The following is a 25,531-nucleotide window of genomic DNA, read 5'->3' as shown; positions in this document are numbered from 1 at the left end:
TCCCCAGCATGGCATGCAGATCCCAGTCCCTGTGAACAAAGCTGCAATTTCCAGGTTCTGATGAAATCTTCGTGAGTGAAGAGAAGTGTGGAATCCATCACATTGCAGGAATGCAGACAGTTAAATTTCTGTGCCACTGAAGTTTGGTTTAATTCTTATTCTAAGATTTTTTTTAATATTTTCAATTTTCAATACTAATTTGTACAGTATGTGAGTACAGGGTGGGATTTTGTTTTGCTTTGGGTTTTAGGTTAGAAGGGGCTTTGGGGTTCTGTTTTACAAGTTTTTTTTTCTTGTTTGATTGTTTTAATATATTTATTGATTCTGATTTTATCTTTTTACCTTCAACAGTTTCCAGAACAGCTCTGTCTTGCTTCTCTTTCATATTCCTGTAGGAGTTATCAAAATACCATATTTCTGTTAGTGCTCAAGTCACTCAGATTGAAGCACATTGAATTTTTGAAGTCTATTGGTTCCTTTGGGAGTGTGACTCTTCCTCTAACTTGAATATTCATCCTGAAGTCTAGAAAACAGAAGACCAAGGATTGGTCCTGATGTTTTCCAATATATGATGATTTATTTGTATTATAATTTGTATTAAATTTTCTTTTCTTGCCCTATATATTTATCTATTTATATATTTAGTTTTATGTTTCCTTTTACGAATTAAATTGATACATGACTAAAGTTATTAATTTTCTTCTTGTTACAAAAAAACGGGATAAAATTTAAGGATATTTCTGAGTGCCTTTTAAGTGTACCCCTTATACGAGAGTTGAATAATACTGCATTTCTGCCAGCTGTTGATCTTTTTTTTAGCTGTAGACAAGAAATTCTGCAAGTCACCATTGAGCTGCATTATGGAATGCAAAGTGAATTTGAAATTTATCTTCAGCTTATTCTAATGCCAAACATGTCAAAGACACCATGATGAATTATTGTGCCAATACAAATTTTCTAATATGTGTTACCCACCGTATCTCCCCTCACTGAAATTCAGTATTGGCCAGAGTGTAAATAGGCAGTGTGATGTTGTTTTCAGACAGACTTGTTTTCCATCAATCAAGGGGATAACTTTTCTGAATTGAAACATTTTCTGGAACAAAAATAGAGGCTTCATTCAGGAAAAGCCTCCAAAAAAGTGGAAAAAAAAAAAAAAAGTGACTGGATAGAAAAAAGGTCTTGTGGCAGTTGGCCCAAGAGGATGCATTGTACAGGACAACTACCTCTAAGTGTAGGGGTTTTAACTATGCTCAAAGAACTGTCATAAGGGTAGTGATACAGACACAAATATTCTGTATCTACCTGATTTGCCTTATTTTCTGTCTTATGATCAGTAGTTATGACTTTTGAAAATATTGACTGTAGACACAGGAGGTGGAAAAGAAAGAGGATGTGTGGTAAATGTTGTTCAAGTTAAAAGATTACATTTTAAGAGAATTAGGTTTTTCACATTAATATGGGGGGTTGATAACATCTTGGCATAAAGAACTCATCCTGTTCTGGAATATTTCTGAGCTCTGTTAGGAAGACAAAGTATGAAACTGAATTATTTATGACTTATGATATATAGTATCCCTCTGATACTTCATAGATATCTTTATTGGAGAGTTTGTTTTACTAAACTTTATTTTCAGCTTTTAAAGAGAAATTGGGCTGGGGTGAGGAAAAAGCTTTTGGAATTTGGACAGCCCTGAGTAATAGTGCTAAAAGATTAATTTTTCCCCTACAAGACCAGAGCTCCATGGAAATGGAGTCACCAGGCTTCCATGGAAATTGACTGAACAGGAGAATTTCCCTCTCCCTCAAGTTAATGGAAGACAATTAGTGCTAATTAAATTTTATCTGACCCCTGGATTTGGTCTAGTGCGGATGTCTGAACACTAAACCTTTGGGATACTGAAACCAAGGCCTGTTTGCAAGGAGAACAGGGGTTAAGGGGAGAAATTACATGAGTTCCAAATATTTTTGCCAAATCTTATTTTTAAAAAATCAACTGGCAAACAACATGGGGAGAAATCTGTCAATTAATATTTTTCTGAAGAATTACTAAAGTTCTACTATTCTAAAGATTTACTGAAGTTCTAAAGACACAGGGCACATAAGATCAGGCAATACATGATTTTCATAATAATTATAATCATATTTTCCTGAAAAGTTTGTCTGTTCTGTTTATTATCCAAGAAAACACTTTTCTGGCTTTAAAATTCATTTATCCCAATTTCAATTGGAATTAATTGGAAGTCCAATTTCCTTAATGGTAAAAAGATGAAGCAAAATGGCTCTGCAGATATCAACATATGTTAAAAAGACTTTACATACTTTTAACTTCATGTTTTTAGTCCATTTTTCAGTACATTACTTAAATAACTCAGGATGGCATACTTGGACACAAAATACAGTTTAGAAGAAAATAAAAGCCACCTTGAGTTTTGCATCACTGGTGGGCAGGCTACAAATTGATTAGGTGATTACAATCCTTTAATCATTTAATGATTTTTGTTATTTCACTGCAAAGTAGGTGGCAGTTTTCATCCAGCTTCATGCATTCTTTATCCATTAAATGAGATAGAGAAATTCCCAAGACTACAAATGCACTACTTTTACACGATTTACAGCCTTTTGAACTTGTTTTGTATTAAATAAAATGATCAAAAATTATCTACCATTTTGGTTCAATTAAAAAAAAATCATGCTTTTAACTAAAAGAAAAAAATTGAAAAAATGGGATTCTTTTGACTAGTTTCAACTAAAAAAAAAAAACATTTAGAAGAGAAAAAAGCATTTGTCCCTGGCATTTTAAAAGCTATTTTATGTCTTTTAAATTTAAAAGGCAATTTTGTTTTCTTTTGAAGGAAAGAAAACAAAAGTAAGCAAGAGGACTGTAATTCAACTGAAATGAAACTAATGATTTTTATTTAACTGTTTTCATCATCCAAACCTGAGTTTATGAAGGCAACTTATTCCTTTTGGTTCAGTCGTTTTATGGCAGGTGTCATTGTTCATTTCTCCTTCCCTTCCTTTCCTCCTGAAAAAACTGTATTTACTGACTACTCTGAATCCCTAAAAATAGTTCTTTTCTTCACCTTTTTTGACTGTATATTTAGGTCATAATATGCAATATTATGTACCTTAAACTGCCATAAAAATCCTGCAATAAGTGACCTAGGTCCCTCATCAATCAGGCTTCAGCTTGAAAGGAATAAACTTCATCTGCATGAGGTAAACAAGTCTCTGTGTTAGAGCAAAGAATCCATGTCTTTGCTCTAACACAAACCCATAAATCTCAGTGGAGGACCTCCCCCATAAAAGGTATCAAAGAGTTCCACTGGATCAGCATTCCTTGGACACACAGCAATTCATCTCAGCTCTGCAGCGTCAGGAGAGGAAGCAATAGCAGGTAGGGGAGGCTCAGTCTGTAAGCAGTCTCGCCTGAGCTCCTGGTCCTGTGGAAGGGATGGCAGAGCTCCCATCAGCCTCATCCGCGCTGCGCGAGCATTTGAAAAGTGTTCACTTGTTGAGCACTGTGGAGCTGCATCCATCCAGGGCAGGTTTAGTACCAGCACATTCCTTAGAGATGGAACTTGTTCCTGCACTGAGATTGCTGCCCTTCATTATGATTAAATGAGGGCAGCTCCCCTATCATTGATTCAATTTAATGAAAATTAAACAAGTGTAACTTGCTCTTCTATACAGGAAAGATATATTCCATACCAGAATAAGGGACCTTTCTTCTGCTTTTGCATCTACCTTTTATTTAACAGGCAGTGAATGGAACTGAAATTGATTTTTTGTTAATAAATGGTATCGTTCAGCAAAGTATTTATACTGATGGCCAGGCTTGATTAAAAGACAGGAGCAATTGGGCACATACCCAGCTAGTTTTTAAGCTTGGATGAAGGCTAAATTGCAAGCTCTAATGTATTTGCAGGGAACTCCTTTAAATATTTGTATGATGTAACTGGGACCTCTTCAAGACATGGACATTCCTTTTATCTCCCAATGACTGGGCAGAAAATACGCTTCAGGAATGGTGGGAATTTTTAAAGTCCACAGCAATTGTAAATTCAGTAGTCTGAATCCTCTGCAGTGTTCTGGCTGCCCACAGCGTTATCATTACATTGCAAGGGTTCCATATTGCTAGAGTTTCATACCTCCTTGATGTTTCTCATAGGCAGCTCCTCCAGGCACTGACTCTTCCTTGTCCTCACAGCACCCAACTGACTCCAGTTGCCCTCAGCCAACCAATCCACTCTTTTATAACACTCTTCTGATTGGCTACAGCTGTGGCCTGTTAACATCAGGCCTGCTCCTAATCCTTAATAATTGGCTCAGCTGCAACTCTTTAGGGGGTAAGATTACTTTCTATACTCCCTTTATTTACTTAAGTTCTATCCCTCTACAACACAGTGCTGTGTGTAAACTTTTGCCTTCCAGGGGAGGAGGGGTGATAAAAAAAGCTGAAAGTCAATGGAAGTTCAGTAGCAATGGAAAGAATTGATCACAGTGCAGACAGCCTGTGACACCCACTTAGGCCCCTGAACAAATCTCCTGTGATCCATATAGTTGAAGTCAGAACACTTTTGGAATGATATGAGACTTTGTGTCATGGAGGCTAAAAGGCAAAAGAAAAAGTTTTTTTATTTTTGCCAAAATAAAAAGAATATCCATAACTGCTACAAGTATGGAAAGAAACAATCTTAGAAACCCCGTGAGCTGTTCAGGCATAATCGTGGGACTAGCTGACCTTAAAAAGCAAAACTTTTATAAATGATATTTAATTTGCAGTAAATGGAAGCATCTGATTAGATGGAATCCTGGCATTATTGAGATCAGTAGGAACTATGTAATGAGTGGTGCTTTCAGGAATCTCCTTTACCCTGTAAAAAATGCATGGAGGTAATCACAGAAACATCTGTTTTGTCAAACATACCTTTATAATTTATTATTGACATAATTTATTATGTTTGTCTCAAGAAACATTTTAATTGAAAGGGAATAAGTATCATATATAAAAACTTTGAAACAAAGAAGATCAACTATTAAGTAAAAAGTTTTGCAATACTCAGCTCATAGCTGAAATTCTGACCCAAAGAGGGGCAAATTAGGATCTTTTGGTGGTGACTAAGAGAAGTGGTCACCTTGGTCTTAAATAAACCAAGGCAGATGGTTAAGATGATCATTGGCCACTTGGAAATCCTAGAGGTGCAATTCTGCCAGTTTATTTCAAGGAACACTGGTACGTTCTTATATGCTTCCCTGTCGCAACTAAAAACTATAAGTTAGAAATCAGAAGGAGACATCTCAACATTTTAATTAAACCATCAGAGACAAGGTCAACTGTTCCCAAACATTTTATGTGGATTGACTGCCTACATGATTAATTGCTTTAGCTTTCTACCTGCAAAATGAAAACTGCTAAAAAGATACTAATGCATGTTTACCCATGTAAACATGGGTAATGTTATAAACCATTTATGGAGCTGTTGAGATTAGACACATCTGCAATAAATGCTGAGCTAACAGATTAAAAGCTAGATTTTCTATTTTTGTTTAATAAAAAGCAACTAGTTAGATTTTAAGATTCCCTAAGGTGTGTCTTGTTTCATTTATTGATAATATGACATTTTGGTACCTTGCTATTGAGTTATGTGTTGTCAAATGTATGTGCAAATTTAACTAGTGTTTGAAAAAGAAAAAACGATAGAACTCCACATCTGAAAAACTAGTTCAGGTTTTCCATTCATTGCCATTAATTTTTGTGAATCAGTCAGTTGTCAAAAAGACCAATATCTACATACAAAACCAACAACAGCAGAAACAGGATGCTATGATTCACATTGTTATGAAATCTTAGGAGAAGGAGTAAATCATAAATATGATTAATGGTACAACCTCAGTTTTAACCTTGAATGTCAAACTGATGCTTATTTCCCATTCATTCTGTTGAAAGTCAAAAGCAAAGTACAAAAGATACATCAAAAAAGATATTTTAAAGACATATAAAATAGCTGTTTTGAGCTGTGTGTCATGCCAAAATACTGAATTGCATTATAGCTAGGAAAGGGGAAATCCACTTTTTTATTACAGGAAAATTACCATAGAAGAAGTACAGATGGAGACAGTCTCCAGTCATCGTGTCTTTTTGCAATTTTTAAATTATTTTTTCATCTAATATTTGCATATATGTAGCTTTTTATATGAATGTGGATACACAGCTATAATTAATAAATGTAGTTCTGTAGTTTCTTACAAAAAACATATACATACCTTATGAAAAGTGAAATTAATGTAAATTTTAAGGGACTGAACCTGTGACAATTTGACTATTGTCAAATAGTCAAAGTTTATTGTTATTACTTAAAAATTAGAATAGCTTGTTATGAGAGTCCCTGTTCCAAGAAAGATGCAATGAAATAGAGCAATGTGCAAAAGAAAATAATTTTCAACAACATGGCTGATGTGAATTAGATTTTTTTTTTCACAAAAAGAAAAAAAAAATCTAGCTCATAGCTAAGATTCACCCTCACTGTTCTAGCTCTCTCCACACTCATTCTTCTCTAAGGCTAATAAAGGATGAAGATCACTTAATGGCTTTTGTAGACCAGGTAATTATTCTGTTAAAATGGACCACATATAAGAGTTTAACAGAAATTTGTAGAAGCAGAAATTCCAGGAATATCCAAGTGTCTCATGACCAGTCCCAGTGACTTTTGCCACTATTTGCTCATGGATCATTCCAGAAATTCTCTAGGTATATTTGTAAGAAAAGAGAAAAGAAGGCAATACCAGATCAGATTTTTGTTATATCATGTATTTACAATAGGAATTGCTCCCTCACAATTCAGTATTTGCTCAGTGCTTTTTAGATACTTTGAGCAAATATTTTTCCTTTCAGAAAATATAAAATCAGTTTTAATTGTTTAAGTGACTGTTCAGGAAATGAACATGCACTTTTTTATTTCAAGGGCCATACGATTTAATGCTGGCTAAGATTTTCTCAATATTGACTGGGTGACAGAGAAACATGTGCTGCAAAATAGAATGGATTTGGTAGATATGCCAAATTTTTGACCCATACCATGAAAGAAATAAAAAAAAAAACTAAAAAAAATGAAGTGCTGAGTGATCCTTGCTTTGTTCTCAAAATGATGACCATCTCATCACAGTGATTAATTGGTACCATACAATGAAATCAAGGTCATAGTGAGTTATTATTAAGCATTAATTCAATTCTTAGCACTAGGAATGCATCTATATTTAGCTTGTTCTCTAACTATTAGCTTTACCTAACTGTCTTTAGTGCTTTCTATAGCTATTCCTTAAGATATACATTAGTTGAAAATTTATCCATACATCAAGGAAAAAAATTCTACAGTGGGGACAAATATAGTAATTTTTTATATCCCATCATGAGAAAGGAGAAGAAAAATATTAATGAAAATCTTTAATGAAGTCTTCCTGAACAAGCTAGCAACATGTAAGCCCATTTGATTGCATGTTGCAGAGAGTATAAGGCACAAAATGAATGGGCAGCTTAAGGCTAATTTCACTATTTTTATTATTTCATGAAATAAAAATAAATAAATATTGTCCCTCTAAATGAGGGAAATTTGCATTTTTGGTTAGTAGTTACACTTTCACCACAGAAATACATATTATCTAGGAAGAATATCTGATGGGGAGTAATGGATGCACTCAGAGATTAGTGAACCAAAAAACTGGGCAGGTGCTCTGATTCTTGAGAAGAATTCTGCAGTGATTTCACAGTAAAAAGCACCTTTAAGAAAAAAGTATTCTGAAAACAGAATATACTGCTTTTTTTTAAATTTATGAAGTCATAAGTGCATGTTCTTGAAGTCTAAATTAATAATTTGAAAGCAATAAAAAAAAAGAAGAAATGCCACCATGCTTTCAAGGTTTTTTTAGAAACTGTTTAATATATTGCTTCATTACTTGCAGTAAATTCTCATAAATTCTGAACACTTTCTGTGGCCAATAGAAAAGCACCATTTTTTCTCTGTGAAACTAAACTGAAACTAATTCAATTCATATTAAAAAACAAAGTCTATAAAACCAAGTAATTTGATGTAAAATCAGGGGCTGATGAGTGATGAATCCCTCCTTACATTAGTGCCAATTTTGTGACTTGGAAACTCTGCTCTGTCAATATTGTTATTTTTTGGAATGTTCAGTTTGGTAATGAGGTTTTTGAATATTGCTTCATATATTGACTGTAACACAAAATAGATATTTAGCATAAGTTAGCTACTCAGTGCTATCTTTGAGTGATATTTGAATATATGAATTTTTAAAAAATAGTTTTAGTATCTGGGAGAACTAACTTCAAATGGAATTAGCTCCTCCATAAATTCATTTTTCATACCTCCACGAGAAAAACCTCTCTAACTAATGGTAGTTAATGTCAAAGGCTTCCAACAAAGCTTAGATTATTTCACAGATACTTTAATAAATCAGTTTTATTTGCTTTTTTTTTTGCATATCCTTGCTGTGATTATTTTTATGCTTCCTTCATGGTTTCTAAGTTTTTCACAAGAGAGTGTGTCATTTAAATTCCAAGTGATAAAATGCAATTAGAGAACAGAATTAATCAAAACCCCTGTGCTTCAGTGTCAAAATTGATTGTTGCCTCCCTGATTTTCATGCTTGGGTTTCTTATTTGGCTTTGGGATTTTGTTTAGTTTGTTTTACTTCCCTGCTTGGAGATTTATTTTGTCTGCTAGACATCATATTTTATCTCTATTACAGAATTTCTGGATTTTTCATAGGCATAGGCTACAGATAATTGAATATTTATTCACTTGTATAAAAAGAAAACAGTCGGCTCCATCAGAATGTTTTCAGTGTTTTTTGTACTATCTTGCAGTTGTGAATGTAGTATTGTCCTCTCTCTCTGTGATGGACAGATGGCACTCTATTTTCCTATCTACCATACCTCTGAATATCTCAAGGGAGTCCTTAGACCAGGTAAATCAGGCAGATATCTGAAGGTGCTGATAAATTGCTGAATTTCTGTGGCAGACACCATGATGATCACTGCTCTAATGACACCCAAATTCTGAGGATCATCATTGTGGGAACTAACTATTTCACCTCTGAGTTATGTGAGTGTTTGGTTGTTCAAAAATTCAAATCCCAAGAGACAGATAGTAACCCAGCAGAATTTGCTTCCTTGGAAGTCAGATGTATCAGTTTGTGTCAGAGTAGATGTTCACTGAGTATTGCTGAAAATTTAGTGGAGGGTCTCTTCTGATGGATTTGAGTCCTACAGTTGTTTTTTCTGTCATTTGGACTGAAACTAAGGCCAAGGATTTGGTTGTAGTTGTGTATCCAGGCCTCATAGGAGAGAAATTTCCTGTCATTTTAATTAGAATTTAGAGAGGTCATTAACAGTGCAATTTAAAGGATGCTTGGCATTGTAAGAACACTGCTGTGTGTTTTTAGTTTAAATAAGAACCATGGTCATCACTCCATTGTAAGCAATTATTAGCGAAGTTACAGCTTTTAATTCCAAAACTCCCCAGATCCTGGAAAGTGGAATGGATAAGATAGAAAACTATCTACCACCCCAGCTGGAAATTAAGAATCACTCCATTCACTCAGCCCTCCTCTGTCACCCACCACACCAGTGGCATGGCGATGAGAATCAAAAATAAAACATATAGGTTGATTTAAGACCACTTTAATAATTGAAAACAATGAAAACTACAATATTGGCTAATAATAATAAAGAGGGAAAAGGAAAAAAAAAAACTGAAAAAAAAAGTGATGCACAATGTAATTGTTCACCATCTGCTGACCAATGTTGGACTCTCCTTCCCAAACTGAGATCAACCACCCTCCTAGGTAATTCCCCCATCTATAAACCAGGCATAAGGCTCTGTGGTGTGGAATATCCCTTTGCTCAGTTTTGTTCACCTGTCCTGGCTATGCTCCCTCCCAGTTTCTTTTGTGCACCTCCTTACTGGCAGGGCACGAGACAAGGAAAAACAATCCTTGACTTGGGATGAACACAACATAGCAACACCCAAAACATCAGTGTGTTGTCCACACCATTCTCATTGCCAACCCAAAAGCACAGCTACTGAGAAAAAATAACTTTATCCCAGCTGAAACCAGGACAATCTCAAGGAAAATTTGACTAATGAACTTTTTTCTAACTGATGCCTTTTCTGTTAAAAAATGCAAGGAATAGAAATGCCACATTCCACATCTGAGCTGTTTATCCAGCAGATGACTATCATCATCATGTAAAAGGTTTTATTCAAAACTCACCTAAATATCCATCTTCTTTGAGATTGTTTTTTACACATCAAAGCATGAAAGAAAAATATGGTAGTGTCTTTTCTATACAGAGTAAATACATTTTACTCCTCCCTAAATCTCCCATTTGTTTTCTGTCTTTTCTAATATACTCTCTAGTTCATGTAAAAAAGTTGATTATTGCCAGTTTACAGTCAGACTGTGATCCACAACTCCACACATGGGTTCTGTCCTACACCATCTCCCTTGTATTTCCAGGGACTATTTTCCAGTATGAAGGAAAAGTCATGTCACTGACATGATTATTTGACATAATTTTTTCTTTGCAAATCAACATTATTACTTTCTTCTAGGTTACTTTTAATGTATTGTTTATTTTTACTGTTTTTTTTCAGGACAAGAAGTTATACTGAATTATTGCAAACCCCCTTGCTTATACTTCTAAAATCAGGCACTGAATTCACTATTTTCTAGGCAATAGACTATATTTATTGTCTAGGAACTTCTAAGACAACCATTAAAATACCAGAGATCTGCTTATTTTGTTTTCTTATTGCTTATACAGTTTAATCAGGGAGGGAATGAAAGTACAGTTGTCAGAGCACACTTAGAATGGACTGTGGTGGGATTTCACCAGAAAATATGTAAACGGTTGAGATAACACCCAAGAAAGAAGAGTAGATTTCTGCTTAGTTTTTTCTTCTCTCAGTTCTTTAACATAGTAGAAAAAAATCAGTAAAACTTTCTATTTCTCCATGATATCTGTAGATGTTCTAAACTTGTAATTTTAAAGTCAGTTTTCAGGCTGACATCACAGTGGAAGATAAAAGTATATCTTTCATATGGGGAAAGTGTTATAAAGAAGGCTCTTTCTTTCCAGAACTTTGTAATGAATGTTGGTATTTTAAGTTTCTTAAGATTGTTATACATAATGGAATTATTTAACAATAAATTAGATTAGGTCTGGTATTGTAAAAGATATATATATATATATATATATAAAGTAGATGCAATAATGAGAGCAAAATAGGAGCAAGGGAACACATTACTAGCCTTATAAACAAAAATATGTCATATATTGTATTAACCACAGCATTCTCTTTCTAGGCTACTAGAGAACATTACCTATTCCAATAATATGTATAATGGAAAGAAATTTGATGTGTGGCTTATGCTTGCCATTAGCCTTTTCCATTTCACCACAGTAAGGTTTTTATGGTGCCTTATTCTTGGCCAGAATTTTAGGTTGTTGCTTAAATCAGTTAAAAATAATACAAGTTATTTTCTTTTTTGTTTGTCTGTTTGTTCATTTACTGTTCTATTTGGGCCAGAATAGGCTGAGATTATTTCCTGTCTATATTTGAAGACAGATTTTTGACTGTTCAACTTCATTAAGCAATTACACACAGACCTGACAGGTGCAGATCTTCCATTAAAATTCCACTGGGCATTGAAATCGGGGTTTTCCAGACACAAAAGCAAGCTTGGTAGCATTCACAGCATAATGAAATTACGTGACCTTTGTATTTGCATTCTCTGGGTGGGGTGCACCTGGGACTTACACGGCTGAGCAGACACTGTTGTGGAGGCACATTTGCTGTTCCAGCTTTGAGTGGAGCAGTTGAAAAGACTGTAAAGCTTCTTCATAACCTCAGCAAAAACTGCAAGATGGTTTCTGTTCCTTCCTTCAAACTCTGCTGAAACTCCTCTTGCCAGCTGAGCCCTGCACCATATTGTCTCCTAATTCTTTCATAGAAAGATAAAATCATGGAGTGGTTTGGGTTGGAAGGGACCTTAAAAATCATCCATTTCCAATCCCACTGCCATGGGCAGGGACACCTTGCACTAGACCAGGTTAGTCAGAGTCCCATCCAGCCTGGCTTTGGACACTCCCAGGGATGGGGCAGCCACAACTTCTCTGGGCAACCTGTGCCAGGCCCTGACCACCCTGGAGCTTCCTCCTGCAATCTAAACCTGCCCTCCTTCAGTTTAAAGCCATTATCCCTTGTGCTATCTCTACATGTAAAAAGTCCCTCTTCTGTCTTTATTGTAGGCTCCCTTCAGGTGCTGAAAGGACCCCTTTGGGTTCATTAAATAATTGGAAGGTCTTATTTTTTTCATTCTGAAGCTTTTTGGAATCTCTTAAGTATTTTTCTCTTTTTGTTAATGTTGTGTATCAGATGCCATCAGGCCTAGATTTGACAAGAGCCTGTGCCATTCAGTGTGGCACTATATAATTGCAGTATGGCCAGAAACAGACATGAAAAATATAGCAAGCTGCAAAGTAATAACAGCAGAATAACCCAAGGATTGAATTTATAGGGATCACAAGAATACAATTTAGGAAAAGGAGTACTTTTGACAATCAATTAACTTCTCTCTAAACTTTGGGTCTCTAAAGGCTTGTCTGGTCCTTGCCTTCCTCTACAGGAATTTCTTCAGATTTGAATTTATGCCGTGGTTCATTTCACTGGATTTATAGTGGTTTATATGGAAACCCCCCCCCCAGATATCTCTTTGAATAAGGGAAGAGAGTGAAATGTTGTAGAGCAAAGGATCTGAAAGGGGAGTTTCCCCTGAAAGTTGGTGTATGGCATAAGGAAATATTTCTTAAATTATGTTGGATCTATTAGCATTAAAAACCCTCACATGGGATTTTTTATTCTCTGCCAATAAAGATGAATAATGCTTGAAGTCCTTGATTCTGCTGGATCCCACTGGACCAATCACAATGCGAATGCATGGAAGAAGACAGTCCTTGCCCTCACGTGTCTGATTCCATCATGTGAGATGATGCAGCCATCCTGCAGTATTTAGACACCTTTTTGAGCTGAGCTGCTGTCTCAAGATGCAAACTTCCAATTGGATCACTTTGTGAACCCTGTGTTTTCCCTTCAGCCAGCATTTGCTCACCCATGGTTACCTCCCTGCTTTTTGATCTGACTTCAGAGTCACTGCTGTCTCATATCTATCCAATAGCTATGGCTGCAGTGTCTTCCTACACACATTCCCTTCAATTTGCTTACATGGAAATACATTTGCATTAATTGGACCCAATTCACTGAATAATCCAGAATGCACTGTCTGGTTGTCTTTTGTCACTACTTCAGTCATTCATCAGCCTTCTTTAATTTATGATCTATGGTTTTGTGATTATTTACTGAACATATAGAACAACCCCCGAGTCAGGAATAGTCTTTCTAGGATCCCAAAGGGAACATTTTTTATTTTGCAAATTCTTTTTATTAATATCATCTCTTCTAGATCTCTTTTTATTTTTTTAATCTATTCACTGGAGACCTAATTCACATTAAACATTAACTTCTATTTATTAAGTTGTGGATGAATCATCCCATCAAAAATTTAATACCAAGAAATATTACTTCTTCTGGATTAATTTTTGCTACATTTTACACTTCTTCACCGTGAAGTGGCATGGTCCAAAATGAGTGAAGCTGTAGATGTTGCAGCTCTGAGGATCTGTCACTTACACTGCATGCATTCCAGTGATTTTTCTAAGGACAGTTTCAATGCACACTGAAACCCCAGTAAGTTCCAGTGTGCTGTGGGTAAAGTAGGTGTGCAGTAGGAAGCAGGCCCAGGAATTCTCCAGTAACACCAGTAAGGAATCCAGGTTGTACACAGCTGTGAGATGAAAATCATAAAATGAGGCTGGATGCTGATTTGCTTCAAAGATTTAATCCCAACCTTATCAAAAAAGCTAACATAGACATTCCTTTCTTAACAACACTAGCAAAATCAACTGGAAATGTCTATTTCATGCCAGAGTCTCTATGAAATCCTGTCAGCTATCAATCACTAATTCTTCATAGACTAAATCCATGTTCCATTTTCCTCATGTTTCATGTCAGGTTTATAACTAGCCAGGTCATGCTCCTTAGCACTTTTAAATTAACTGCAAAACACCTACGCATATGGAGTCTTTGTTATATTCTCCAAAATTATGGGAATTATCAAAATTAAACATCAAAGTCTAGAGATTCCCATCCAGTTTCAATTAGAACTTTTGCATATAACGTATAATAATTTGAAAATAGTTTATATGTAGCAGATTAGGTTTCATATGTTACTAATATTCTGGAAAATTTTGTAAGCATTACAAATTTAATACCACCCTTTTTCTATCTAATTCTATATTCCTCTAAAACAGAAAGAAGTCTCATTTCCCCCTTTTAGTAACCCAAGAAGCTTTACCAACTTATTTAATAAAATGTTGTAGGTATTAGAAAGTTTTTTTCCTTCTTCAGTTCTTTCTCCATTCTACTTTAGACACTGCAGTGTGAATTCCTCTGGATTTTTCATTGGTGTCTTCATCTTGTCTTTGTATGATTTATTCTGGCTGCCTCTTATCAAGTCTTTTTCATATAGCCAAATATATTATATGCAAAAGCATTTCTAATTTTCATTTTGATTTCCTTTCCCCAGGATATTTGCATTTTATGTATATTTTCTTTACTTTGGGAACTTTGACATTTTTTCCTCTCTTAATGAAATTCCCTTAAAAACTCCCACTTTTACATGTCTATTCTTTCCCTTTAATTGAATTTTACTTGTAATACTCATTAGCTTTTAAAGTTCTTTGATGAGGGGGTTCATTAAATATTGGGATTGCCTCTGTTTCCAATAAAAACTGCATTTTTTATGAACTTTTATATTTCTGCTGTCTTTCAAATAGACACTGGACAACAACTCTTTGCCAGTTTGAAGAAGATAGATTTTACAAAGGATGCCTGACCTGGGCTGGATTAAAGCTGCTGGTTTAGGGCTGATAGATGTTGCCTAACTGGTAATCTCCAGCCCTGGTGGTTCCCTGTCTGTTCAGTTTACAGTTTTCAATAGCAAAGGAGTCAGATGGTGCAGAGTGGAGGTAGACACTACATGAATTTTACACCAGGTTTTCTCCATGTACATTTAGATGAATTTTAATCCTCATAATTACTGTAAGAGCTCTTTTGTAAGCTCACTAATGTTTACTGAATATGTATCCATGTCCTGAGGACAACTTTGGGGTCACCTCAGCCTTCTGCACAATTTGAGTTCTGAACTGAGTATACTGATAAAATCAAAATAGACAGAATTTCATATTTTTGGGTTAAGTCCATATCCTTGTTAATGCCTGCTGATCTAAGTCTGTTAGTTTTGGGAGACCTGTAACTGCCTGGGTACACCACCCCAGAGATTTTACTTTGTTCATGACATGATTCCTTGTGACTGGAGTTTTTGTAAATGCAAACTTGGCTGCAGAGACATTTGGACAGTTTTTGATTTGCATCATTTTTCCAGACAGCTCATTTCTTGCCTTGCTGGTATCACCTGTGTGAGTCATCTCATCAAAGTGAAGAATAAAGCCCAGAATAGGTATTTATGCTATGCCTATAGTGAGAGGTATACACAAGGGGAAATTCATCCCATGTTTTTTGGTTCACCTTCCCTTTCCAGGATGTGTTCACTGTATGCATCCATCAGTACCTGGACAGCTGTTAGGTGTTTAGAAAGAAAACCCAAACAAAATCAAACAAAAAAGAAAAAACCCACTCAGAAAGCCACAAGACCCTCAGAGCTAAAGCACAGACTACTGATTTTTGGCTAGTTCAGATGTCTCTTGGGGTAAGATAGTTGTCCCAGAATGACCAACTAATAAATTCACCACATCACAAATTTTTGCATTTAAAGTAATTATGAAATGAGCATTTGATTAATCAAATCTTCAAATTTAATGCAAAATTATAAATGCCTCAAGGAGAAAGCTCCAAAGTCATTATTTGGCAGATTCAAGGGCCAAGGATAGGTGCAATTTGGCCTAAAAAGCCCTTGGCTGGCAAAATGAGCAAGAAAGTAAACAAATATGCTGGTCTTGGCTTTGGGAGTTATAGGCACATTTTAAATAGAATTGCCTCTAAACACAGCTGCAGAACTGAATCTCTGATGCAATAAAGCTGTCTGGTTTATGGCAGACATACATCAGCACTGCTCTGATGGCTCAATCCGTTAGAATCACAGAATGACAATAACTTCTATTACAAATAAATCATTGCTATCACTCAACATGTTTAGAAAAATTGTAGTTCATCTGGTCTAAGTTTTGCTTGAGAAATATAAAGCTGTTGAAGTTTGAGAGTGTGCAGAATTAATGGAGAAAAAGGTTGAAGATTTTATCTATTTCCTCCATCAATGTGTTTATTTCACTCAAGGGACTTAACCACATGCATTTGGAAAATTAAAGTCAGAAAACTGACACTTTAATAATTTTCTCCTCCCACACCCAGACTCATCAACGAGGCAATGAACTGTATGTGTGTAGAAGTTTTTTAAATAGAGTAAAGAAAAAAAAAACCAACCAAAAAACCCTTGAAAAGTTTAGGCAAGATCTTTTTTATTGGTGTTGAAAGCCAAACAATCACACTCTAAGAGCTATAAACATGAAGTTTTCAAGATATGTGTTCATGTATTTTTAACTACATTTATGTTTTTGCACATATGAAAAGGAATATTTGGCCATGCAATTTTGTCTGAAATGTTTGTGTCCACAGATATTCTTTGAAATAATTAAAGTGAAGTTTTCAGAACTGTCTCTATGTCTAAGTGCAAAACTGCATGTGGACCCACATTGTCCTCTTCATTCTCTATTAATGTGTATCTTCCTTGGTAAAAACATGAAAAGAAGTGAAATAAGTGTAATGTGTATATAAGTATTGACTTGTATATGCATGTGCTTGTACATGTGCATGCACGTAGCCATAAAGTTGGTCCTGTGTCAACTTGCTGACACATAAGAACATGCAGGTATGAAAGAAGGTATAAAGAAATTTAATTTCTTCTGCATACTAAGACAAATATAGAGTTTTTAATTTGATCAAAAGGGCGTTCTGCATGAAACACAAGGAAAGTTTAAGCTGAATTAGATAACTGGAAAGATTTCTGTTCCTCATCTCAAAGCACTTGATGTCCAAGAGGAATTGAATAATATTTTGAGAAAGCCTTTTTTGAGCCTTTTTTCTTGAAAACATGCCTATGCCCTTTAGATTTTTTTTTTGTATATGATGAGAGTTTTAAAAACTGATATTAAAATAACAAAAATAAATTGAAGGATGGTCAGTAAGACTAATTTTTCTTTAAAGTCCAAAATTTGGACTAGATTTTCTGTTACACATTGCTAAAATTTCTTTATGTTACAAATTTGTTACTTTTAGTTCTCAGCCAAAATCATGTGGTTCTCAGCCTGGTATAGTTTAGAGCTGACTGGGAGGTCAGCATGAGTCTGTTCACAAGTTCCCTGGAACAGCCAGGAAACAGTTTTGGTCAGCGTTCCACACACTGAAAGCTGTCACATCCAAGCAGCACTCACAGCTGGATAAGTGTGGCTGGGTTCCAGATTATTGCACTTTGCTTCCCAGAGAAGCTGGGATGAGGTTAAAGAACCAGCTTGGTACTGTCAGCATGTTCTAATTATATGTATGTTTCCAGCAGCTCTGGAAAACTGACTTAATCAGTTAAAGCTACTTAAAAGTAGACTCCACAAAAATGATCACTATATTTCTGTTGTGATTCTAGTTGCAAATTAGCTCCTGTTTCCCAAAAAAAGACAATTAAAGTTTTACAAGAGCCAAATTCTCAGAAGTTTCACTGAGTGGTGAATAAACCCAGCAAAAAGTGAAGGTATCTTCCCTTAGAGCTGCATTATCTCAGTCACCCTTGATTACTGCTAAGGTAGATTTTTTTTTTTTGCTGGGTTCCTGGGAGCAGTGAGCCCAGTCCTGCCATCCTGATCCCAGAAAACCCTAAAGTTGCAAGTCAAGCTTCAGCTTCTGGGCTTGTCCCCAGCAACACCAGTGTGGGCTGAGTGTGTCAGTCAGGGCAGCAGCACCACAGCTGAGTCCCTGAGCACAGTGCAAGCCATGCACCAACACTTGAATAAGTGAAACACAGCTCATGTAGTCAGGTAAGAGTGATACAGACGTTATGCAGTTATGGCTCCCTTTTGATGTGTAAGGTCATGAAAAAACATCAGTTGATGTTTTGTTTGCTGATTCAGGACTCTTTTTTGCTCAATTCAGTTACATTACATGTGTCTTTTATGCTCAATTCTAGAAAGAGAAGCCTGAGCCTGCAAGAAGCAAAGATGAACCATCAATCTTAGTTTTAGATACTGCTAAGTAGATGGACATTTATCCTTGTTACCATATATCTTCCCACTCATCATACTATGTCTCATCCTCTTTTCTTCTTCTCCCATGTCTCTTTTGCTTAATTATGCCTTCAGTCTCTACTGACAGTGATAATTATTTTCCTGGCAGTTATTTTTAAAATCTTCTCCATGAAAAGAATAATATTCCAGCTGTGAGTTCAAAGTGGAAAATGCCATCTCTGGATATTTTGAGCAGGTGTGGTGGTACAAAGTGGCTTTTGGCAAATTACTTGGGACATCCATAGCCTCACTGGGAAATCAGCTGCAGATCCTCAATATCCTCTGAGCATCCCTCATTCTGGCAGGATTCTGTCTCATTTCATCTGATGCTTGTCACTAAATGTCCATATTAAAAAAAAGACAAATGCTTTCCTTGATACTCTAACAGAAATACAGAAGAGTTTGTGATTATGTTTTGTTCAGAAAAATATGAAAGGAACAATTGAGCTTTGGTGGATTTTGCCTGATAAAGTTTAGTACTGAATAAGGATGTGATCAATACATTAGTGTTTATTGTGCAAGGAAAAAGTTATTAAATCACCATTTTTTGGTATGCTCTCCACTCAAAGTCTTCCAAAAAGACATAAATATATGAAAACTAACAGGCTCCATTGGCTGCCACTTACATATACACACAAAACCATTTCAGGTTGTTTAAAAGCATAAAAAATAGAGCCAATTTTCTGGTTAAATCCATGTATGTATAACTGACCTTAAAGGCCTTTAGTAGCTCGTATCTGTATGCCTTTTTTCACAGTTTTGTTCACCTCAAGGAATAGCTCAGCATTACTGAGACTCCATCTCCTGAAATCAGGGCTGAGATCTGATCCATTACTTAGAAGAAACTTCAATGAATGATCAGCATTTTTAAAATAACAATAAGGAAATGAGATTGCTGCTTTCCAGACTGGTCTTTTGATTGGATCTCGAGCCTTTGGAAAAGTGGCTGTAGTGCCATCTGCTGTTCTCCTAATGGGCAAAATACTGACTTTTCTGCTAGGAACTGGTTATCCCAGTGTAGGAAATAAATATTGCTAAAGCTTAAGAGAACTAAAGATAAAGAAGCTAAGAAAGCTAAATAGAATTCTATGATGGTGTAGAACAAAAGTAGGAAGGATTAGGAGAAGCATAAAGTGTGGTCTTTTTCTCTGTAATGAGAATATCAACAGGAAAATCACAGCAGGAGCTTAAAACTGATATTCACACTGAACTCAACTACTTACATAATCCTGGTCACTTTAGGCCTATCTTGAGTGTGAATGCATTTCTGAAATTCCTCCATTTGTCCTTAAGTTCCATGTTGAGATATGCTGATTTGTCTGGGATAATTTTCTCCCTACTAGCTAGAAGGAGGCTTTTAATTTTTTCTGATTTGTGCTGCAAACAGAGTTGAAAACACAGAGTTGATAACATAGAGGTGAAAAAAACCTTTTCTGCGGCTCATCCTATTAGCAAGGGGGCTGGGGGTGCACAAGAAATTGGGCTGGGACACCACTGGTACAGCTGACCCCAGCTGACCTAAGGGATATCTCAGGCCCTGTAGAGTCATGCTCAGCATGTAGAGCTGGGGAAGAGGAGGGTGCAGGGATGGAATGTTTGGAGACGGTATTTGTCTTCCCAAGCCACTGTTACACTTGATGGAACCCTGTTTTCATGGGGGTGGCTGAACACCTGGCCATGTGAAATGCTGAATTAATTCCTTGTTTTGCTTTGCTTGCATGTGCAGCTTTTGCTTTACCTGTTAAAATGTCTGTATCTCCACAAATGAATTTTCTCACCTTTACCCTCCCAATTCTCTCCCCCATCCCTCCATGGGGAATTGAACAAGCAGCTACAGGAGATTGGGTTGACAGTTGGAATTAAACCACATTAAAGAGGGAAAAAAACCACAGAGTAGTTTTGGAGTATTATGAAAAAGTCCAGGTGAAAGAAAGGATCACCAGGATAGACAGTTTGAGGGAAGACATGAAAGAACCAGAACAGAGTGAGAACAATGCAATGTGCTCACTTTTCCATTACTAGATGCCAATATTGCAGTTTAGTTGTAAGTCTCACTGTTCTGTTGTCCTGGGTGAGGCTCAAAGTCCTCATTTTGGAGATAGATATCTGGTGGAGTCCTGATTTTAGGGTGGGTAGGAAGAGACCTCAGGCTAGGCAGTGTTCCCATGGGAGCAAATGGAGTATAGGAATATGGCCTAGGCTAATTAACTAGAGAATTGGAAGATTGTCTTGACCATTTTTAGGGCATAGACCAAGCTTAAGTTCTCCCCTTTGGTATTTCTTGAAGGTACCACATCATCACTGCCAGAGTATGAATTGTATAATGTAGATGGGAGATGACTATGCCCACAGAAGGAACCTCTCTTTAAAATGTGCATTTTTTTGTCCAAGATATTCTCTATCTTGTTTATTAATTATATATTTCTAGGAGTTTCTGTGGGTGTATATTTACTGCATTTTAATGGTGTTGCCAGGGCTATGAAAACTTTGGCTGGGGGACTTAATAAATTATTTTCTTGCTATTGCTGGCTTAGTCTAACTTAGGAAGATGAATTTAATCATGATGGTGACATCTGGCAATTTTGCAAAATAGAGCCCATTAGAAGTAACTTCTTTTTAAAATCTGACTGTTCATTAAGTATAAGCAATTACTCCCCTTTAAATCTTTTTAGCACATTCATAAACTAGATTTGCAATAATATCATTGCAATCATTTATCATTAAGTCATGTTGCATGCACCTGAACACATACACACTAAACATGTACCTTGATACATCAGTATTTTTGTTTGAGAAGTTAACACACTTTAAGTTACTCATTTTGTGCTGCAAATATTATACATTATTTCTTGCATTGTTTTTCAAGATTGTCAAGATCAGTATTATATATTATTTGGATAGACTAATATTTTAAACATCTTTCACCTAGTTCCATATTAAAACAAAACAATCTCAATTCTGTCATAAATTACAAATAATGATCGTGTTACTAAAAAAAAAAACAAACAAAAAACAAGTGCACAGCTGGTGACATTTATGTGCCATAAAATATAAAGTAATGTGTTGTGAAGGAAAATTAGTTAGATACATTTTTCAAAACTGGAAGGTTGCAAAATGAGGATTATGCCACTTTTATTTCAATTTGCTTGTATAAATTAAATACTTTGGCTTTTTAACATCCTGAAATCAAATATGAGGTCTGCCTATCCCTGGCAATCAGCAGAACTTCAACTTTCCCAGAATTTGGTGTGTAATTACTCATCAAAACTTTCTGAATATCCTTATGGGTTCTTGACCATGCTGTCTTGTCCAGCATGGAAGAAGTTTGTGCAATAGCATAGACAATGTTTCTTAAAGAAATGGATAGTGGAAGTGCTGCTTATATCCAATACTACCCTTCCTATTATTGATGATTTTTGGTCAGGATCTACCCTAATACCAGCTAAAAACTCAGATAATTAAAGGTTATATTCTACATCCAGCAGAAGTGGGTTTAGGACAAGGTCTCTGGAGGTCACACTGTTTCTCTTGGGGTATCACCAGGGCACTGAGGTAAGATGTCTGTTTAGACAGATGTACACTTCTTTCTGGCTTTTCATGTGAGAATGGCACAACGTGGTTTAGTTTGTTCTGAAAGAAAGAGTTCTAGAAAAGCAGGATGATTGATAGAATCTCTGAATAATACAAACCATACTGGAACCTCCAGAGGTCTCCAGATCAATACCCTGCTTAAAGCAAGGAAAACACTAAATTCACCAGGTTATTCAGGGCTGTGTTCAGTGAGATCTTGGAAAGCTCCAAGGATGGAGATGGAGACTGCACACTCCCTGGGCAGCCTGATCCACTGCCTGACTGCCCTCATGGGGAAAAAGTTATTCCTCATTTAAAGTCAGAACCTGTCTTGGTTCAATTCATGTCTATTGTTTTTCATTCTTCCACCACAGACTTTTAGGTCCTTTTATTTCCTCTGAAAATAGAATATGTATGTCCCTAGCCAAGTGATAAGAACAAATATTTCAGATATATGAGGCTCTTTCCCAAGTTTTATTTCAGCTTCCCATCAAGTTTCTGAGCATGCTTGGATTCTCAGGTTTTACCTTGGAATTGCTCTAGATTAGGATTAGGATTAGGATATTGAGGAGACAGCCAAAATGGTGAAGGGAAGATCCAACAGATAGCTCTGTTACAGTGGCAAAAGACAGACTTTTAGAACAAGGTTGAAGCAGATTTATAAAGAACTTTCTTGGATGCAGCCCCAGAAAGCAGAAGGCACAAAGGCTGACAACTGTAATTTTCAGTATTGTCTCCCAAAAGCACAAGATGAGTTTTGGCAACCTTATTTTGTCCAATACTTAACAGCAAACATGGTGACAAAGAAGCCCCTCCTGAGAGTTCATTGAAATCATGGGATTGACTGTAACTATCTAGCAAGGGAAACAATTTTAGTTGTTTATCTATACAATTATTTGCATAGAATTAAAATTCTAACTCTATTGTATTTTTTATTTTATATTATGCTATAACCTAAATATGGAAAACTGCAAAAAATTATTTAAAGAATAAGAGAAATTATTTTCAGGTTCTCTATAAGATAAAGAATAATTCATTCAGAGGTCGATAATCTCCACAATTTATTGAATGTAGCATTTTATTTATATTAACCCAAATTAATATATATATAGGCAAATTTTCTCTATCTTTAAAGATTTTATCAATTTTTATCTTGAAAGTCTAAAATAACCTTGCAGACTCAAATCAGACTGTCATCATTGTGTCAAGGGTAATATTAAAAAATAGGTATTTGCAAATTCACAGATTTATTACCTTTTTATAGGAGAGTTTTTTTGAGAAACACATGTGCCTGAGAATTCCTGCATGTCATACTCAGGGTTCTGATGGCTGCCCAGCTTCAGCTTTTTCCAGGGAGCAGCTTCTGTCATCATCATTTCCCCAGCATCCACAACAGAAATCTGTAGACATAGGAAAAGCTACTGGGATATGAGGTATCTTGTATCTTTTTTTTCAGTCCTTCTAACCCAAAATAGCTCATGAGTGCATACTGGGGGTTATAATTTATCCACCAATGATATAATCCATGAATATTTCAGTACCTCATACTGGGTTGCCTTGAGAAGTGTACAAGAGAAAGGGTACTATGGAATTCTGCATATGAAAACTAAAGTCCTCTAAAATAATTTCTCCCAGCAGGTACATAAATTTCACAGCATGCCAATAGCTAACTGGAAAATAAGAATTCCATGTTACATTTTAAAATATGCTCAGAATTCTTAAATGCACATCCTCTTCAAAACAATGGACTGCAGTTCTCATCTCTCCCCTCTTCATGATGAAAGAATATGGAAAAAGGCTGCATAAAATAAAAATTAACTGAAAAGTCTGTGCTATCTTATTTTTCATAGAAAGTTATTAATGTGAGTGAAATACCCCAGTCTGGCAAAAAGCTGCAACTCTTCAACTCTTTCAGAATGTACTTAGAAATGGGTTTGGGGTTTTTTTTGTGAGTTTGTTTGTTTGTTTTTTCTGTTGGTTTTTTTTTGGGGGGGGTGGGTTTGGTGGGTTTTTTTTGTTTTGTTTTGGGTTTTTTTGGGTTTTTTTGGTTTTTTATTTTTTATTATTTGGGTTTTAGTAGCTGTGCCATGTAGGAAAATAATTTCTGAACAGCTGAATTTATATAAGATTAGTGTGTTTTATCTATATGCCAACATGAATTAATGGATTAAATTTATCATAAACAATGTTATGTCTGCAATCTATAATCATATACCCATAATGGTATCTAACCATCAGAGAGCAACTTGGATGTATCACTGAATGTGTTGCAAACAAAGTAGAAAATGAAAAACCACATCAAGTACTCCATTTGTCCAGCTCTGTTACAGGACATTTCTTATCTCTTTATCTTTCTTATTACACACATTTATTTGGCAGTGGTTCAAACTGGCTAGTGAGAAAGTGTCATTAATGAAGTTCCATAATTTGTCAAGGAAAAAAGAGAATCCCAAGGATTTCTTCACAATGAACTGTTATTCTATTAAAAAAATGAATTATTTTACAGTAATCTTCAGAGATGTATGACAACCAGAGCCATGACAGGCTTTTAAAGGACATTATTAACACAACCAAAGACTCTGTGGCTCTCTGCAGTTGTGATTTAGGGATTGATGCACTGCTCTCCTACCAGTTTTAAAATGTGTGAGATAAAGGACAAAAATAAATGTAGTTTTAGGTAGTATTCTGCTAAGGGAGGTTGCATATAATAGTAGAAGCAGCACAAATCACATGGTAAAAAGTGAAATCTTAACAATCCTCAGATCTCATTTACAACATTTTTAGACAGATGTTCATATGTAAATATGGAACCATTCAGTACACAAAGTGCTTGAATGTATATCAGGTAGATTTGCTTATGCAAGTTGAAGGACAAGCCATATTTTTCAGTAGAACACAAATTCCTCATCTTTTCACACACACATACACACTCAAAAAACTCATCACTGACTTAGCTTGTCAAAATAAAATGTCTCATTAAAAATCAGGCAGCACCTTTATGCCTCCACAGCAGTGATTTGACTGAATGCTTCAATTTACTGCTAAATCTCCAGTGTCCTATTTGATATATGGCTTGTAGTTAGCAGTGGTTTATTCATACTGTTCTGGATTGCTTCTCAAAGCCCATCTCCCTCACTCCAGGAAATTTTTATTTTTATTTTTGCTTTGAGCACAGATGTCATTTTGCATTTGATGTTGAAGAATACATGCTCTTCAAGTCACACTTCATCAGCTAAAAGATGGTGTAATTGTCTTAATACAGTTCACAGTTCTTAGAGCTGGAGAAATTGGTATCAAAAACATAATTTATTTTTATACTTTAGCTAGATTAAATACAAACTCATGAAATCTGGTGACTATACAATAAGTATATTTCAAGAAGTTCCATGTAACATGTCTCCTGTAGATTTAAAAGCCCCCTGTTCATCACCATGCTTGAAGAGAATCTGAAAGTCAAAAGCTGCCATCCAA

Source organism: Molothrus aeneus, chromosome 3 (assembly GCF_037042795.1).
Source record: "Molothrus aeneus isolate 106 chromosome 3, BPBGC_Maene_1.0, whole genome shotgun sequence".
Lineage (NCBI taxonomy): Eukaryota > Metazoa > Chordata > Aves > Passeriformes > Icteridae > Molothrus > Molothrus aeneus.
The sequence above is the reverse complement of the archived record's forward strand: the minus strand, read 5'-3'. Positions refer to the sequence as shown.